The following is a 4,265-nucleotide window of genomic DNA, read 5'->3' as shown; positions in this document are numbered from 1 at the left end:
TTCCCAATGTAGTGGTACTGTTATGAAAAATAGGACTCTTAGTTGTTATTAAAACATGTATTTCATATGCTACTACGATATCACAGTAAGTAACTACAGCAAAATCCATTTTCCAATCAGTTGTTGTTACAAAAACTATAAAATCCTAGTTCTACATGTATTCCAAGACTGTTTTGGCATATATGAATTAATAAATCTGGGAGAAAAGAACAAAATACTTAAATGATCACTAATAAACTACATTTGGGCAACTCCATATCAAGTAAAAGTAGAATATAGATACAAATTTTAGGAATTTCTTGTTGTGTGTGGATTAGTCACTGACATGATATGCTTGAATGGTGATAGATATTTGGGCAACTCCATATATCATGCCTCTGTGGCCCACTCGAAAGAAATACACTAACCTCCGCCTGCAAAAACCCAGACAAGAGTTATGTCAATAATGTTTCTTGTACTTTTGAAAGATCCATTTATGTTTGTATCTGTAAGAACTGCATACAACACTAATTGGAAAGGTTAGCATTACAGAGTATATGCACAAACCAAGCATAAAAGAATATACATAACTACTGAACAACCCAGAAATTAGAAGACAATAGTCCTAGAACATTTTCTCTTTTTCATCTTCCCATTGTGCTTTCTGAATGAAGCATTACTTTCAGGATATTAAATACTCCACCATATCTTATCAAGTCATATTCTTGGATTGGATTGTATCTGAATTCTTTCAACAACATTGTTGATAGGTTCCAAAGTTATCAACTTAAAAGTTTTGGCAACCAATTAAGTGTAAAAGTAAACCTAAGGTAAGATACAACTATCTGATGTTTTCAGTCATTTTAGATGCCACCATATTTCTAGATCAATAAATAAGTTCTCAGATGACAACACTATCATCAGACTAGTTCTCAGATGGAGTCTGAAAGAGATTCATGACTAGGTTAGATTGATTTAGTGTAGGTAGCTTAAGAAACAACATGCCTTACCTAAGCCGCTGAGCAGCAACATAGTCTGCTGCAGTAAATGAACGAAAAATGCCAGATTTGTACGTGTATCATATTTCAATCTTGCTCATTTCCTGGTGACAGAAAAAGAAGAAGAAAACATATAACAAAGATGATATTAGGAAATAGTTTGAAGTTGCTCCCAATAAGACATTGAGATCTAGTAAGAGACATGTGATGTACTAGAATATTCAAAGAGAAATTGTGTACCCGTCACCACAGTCTGGATTCAATGTGCACAATGATTCAGACCCAATAGAAACAATATGAGCAATGCGCATCTCATGCAGCTCTGGTATTACAATCTTTACAGTCTTCAACCACGATATAAAGAAAAATATTAGACATACTAACCATCTTGTAGAATGATAGATCCTTACAATATTGAAGCTAATTGTTCAAACAATTCTAAACCAAAGCTAGAAGATACACCAGCCAAAGTCCAAGATAAAGAAATGGAGAATGTAATAATTGAAATAGGCATACTTTGCATCCATGATTTTCTGATATTCGACTGAGAACATTCTCACACTTGTAAGATATATATGTTGAGAAGACATCATTAAACCACTACAAGAGTATGTTGCTATGAGATTATCAAAGAAATAATGGTTATAACCAAAAAAAATAAAAATCACTGCACAACAGTGTAGTCACCTCTGCATATTTTCCAAGGCGCAGTGATTCCACAGATCGCGAGCTCCCTTGTGAAGGAGAATTAGGAACACAAGAAAGAGACTGAAAGAAATGGAGACATATGATTAAATTACCGAAACAGAACTTATTATCCACAATGATGTCCAAAATAAATAAGATGAATGTGATATGATTAATGAGTTTGAGTCTGCTAGAGAGATTAAAACTAAGAACACAGTTTTTAGATGTTCTAAACATGTACATGATGTTTCAGGTTATCATATTCACCGGAAAGGTAATTCTAAAAAGAAAGACATTGAATAAAAAGGAAGAATAGATAAGATGAATACACATTCTTTGGTGGTTACCACCTTAACCGTCTCAAGGAGATTCTATCAGCACGAGAGGCCCCAAAAATTGCTGCATACTCAATGCAGTAAGATATTAACGAATCACATTGCAATTCCCTTGTGCAACTTCGATCGTAAATTTATTAAAAACAAAAATGAGACGAATAAAGCTATTAAAGCAAGAACTAGTTTGTGGAACATGTAAAGTACATTAACAAGTCCGCGAAGACTTATCATGACATAGTTACCAGGCATACTTGACAAAAATACAACATAAAATCAACCATTTAGGAGGAAGGATTACTTTGTACAAGCATTTTCTCTAGATCATTAGAATATCTATATACCATGTCAAACTGACTGAGTTTGCTGGCTATGCAATCTGATTGTTCGATTGTCTTGTCAATCTCATGCTAACAGTCAAGAAGTACTTAAACACTGGTTTAACTATCATAATTTAGGCATACAACACATTGCCCATCTTAGTGGTTCTTTGTAAAGTACTGCTAATTAGAAATTGCCAGTCAGGGACTTGATGGGATTACTGGTCCTTGGACAAGATTAAGTGTCAGCGTCTGATTGATAAATCTAAATGATGTATGCAATTCAAACTTTCTCGAATACACTTATAGTTCTTTTTTATGGTCTGACAAGATGGTTGAATAATCATTCCATATCTTTTTGCGTACCTCTATAATTCTCATTCCTTTTCCTCAATAATAAGATTCTTTTTGTTTGTTCTTTACCATCAGCAAGCAGATTTATGAGAAGAAAATGAGGCCAGCTAATTCTAACATTCGTTTAATTTATTTGGTTAGTCCGAAAGATAATCGGGTAACAAATGTTTAAGAGTATGCATATTAATATTCAAATCCATGATAACTTACACAAGTATGGTGTCCTCAACTGTTGTGGCTATTGGTCCAATAATTTCTACCGTTCCATCATCACATAATGTCCTGGATAAATAAAAGAGAGGCTATAGTGAATCTGCCCCATCCTGCAAGAAAACTTTCTTCCTTAACATGAAAAAGGAACCATTTGGAATATTGAATGTCCATGCACCCAAAACTGACTTAACAATAAGAAGGTACAAGTAATAGGTTTGATGCAATTAAATTGATCAAAGGCAATGAATAAGTGGAAATCAGTAGTCACTTTACCATAATCAGTAATCTCTCGAACTTAAGAGAATCAATATGGATTTGTCATATCATTGAAGATCGTTTGGCTGTTCATTACTTTTCAGATAAGCTTGGTTGCATTTTTCCATATTCAAATTGTGTACTAAGCCCTATAAGCATCAAAATCAGTCACAGATTATGGAACTTCACTGATATTGGAATTCTTGCAACCATCCAACAGTAATTTCAACAACATAAGAATATCAAAACCCTAAAGCTAAATGTGTAACCACACGCAAACAATAAACCCAGAGACTTTTAAGGATATAAATTTTTACCTGATAAACCCTATTCCAACAAAATCCTTTCAATGTGATGAAGCTTTAAGACATCATCTTCTTAATTGAAGCATTTTGTTTTTTCCTTGATTAACAACGAGAAATCTATGACGGATTTTCATAGGTCACAGGTGAACAACCATGAAATTGAAAAATGCGTCGTTCTTCAATCTGTGAGGATCGTTCTTGAGAAATTTCAGACTTGGAGAAGAAGGCGTCGTTCTTCAATCTGTGAGGATTGTTCTTGAGAAATTTCATACTTGGAGAAGAAGGCGTCGTTCTTCAATTTGTGAGACCTAAAAATTGTGATTTTTATCTGATTTGGGGAAAAGAAAGATTTACGTTTTACCACTTGTTTTTTTTTTTGCCCAATTAAAATTGGTGGGAGAGTTAAAAATGTTGGAGGGAATTTAATATTTTAGTGAAAAATTTAAGGCCACATTTGTAATGTGTTGTTTTTACAATTATAAAAATAGGACACTTTAAAAGTGTGGCCATATATGTAAATAGTTGTTGCCAATTATATCATACAATAACAACGTTTATAAAGTGTAGCCTATACCATTAAAGAGTACGCTTTACAAGTGTTGCCAATATTAGTGAAGCCAAAAGTTAAAAACTTGGGCTACACTTTAAAAGCGTCCCCAAAAATATTTTAGGCAACACTTTACAAGCGTTGTCCAGATTTAGTGTGGCCGTAGGCCTAAAATGGTGTAGTGCACCAGCCAGATTGCCCCAAAGTAGGCTATGAATTTCAGGGGCTGGCGCTCCGTGTCACCCATAGCCCCAGGGTCGCCTGCCCCGTCCAGT

At 34.3% G+C, this 4,265-nt stretch overlaps 1 long non-coding RNA gene across 2 annotated transcripts; it reads right to left on the bottom strand.

Moving 5' to 3' along the window:
* LOC102599830 (uncharacterized) lies at nt 1-3,797 on the bottom strand. Of its 2 annotated transcripts, none has more exons than XR_367677.2 (7): nt 3,456-3,797; nt 3,157-3,287; nt 2,881-2,993; nt 1,665-1,745; nt 1,218-1,321; nt 990-1,081; nt 1-413 (listed from the first exon to the last, which is right to left on the bottom strand). It is a non-coding gene; the product is annotated as an uncharacterized lncRNA (long non-coding RNA). The 2 variants fall into 2 exon arrangements; XR_001474109.1 differs by having other exon boundaries at nt 2,881-2,952.
* Nucleotides 3,798-4,265: the final 468 nt, after the last annotated feature.

This window comes from Solanum tuberosum, unplaced genomic scaffold (assembly GCF_000226075.1).
Source record: "Solanum tuberosum cultivar DM 1-3 516 R44 unplaced genomic scaffold, SolTub_3.0 scf00146, whole genome shotgun sequence".
In the NCBI taxonomy this organism is placed as follows: domain Eukaryota; kingdom Viridiplantae; phylum Streptophyta; class Magnoliopsida; order Solanales; family Solanaceae; genus Solanum; species Solanum tuberosum.
Note: the sequence above shows the minus strand (reverse complement) of the source record. Positions and strands in the feature narration are given on the sequence as shown.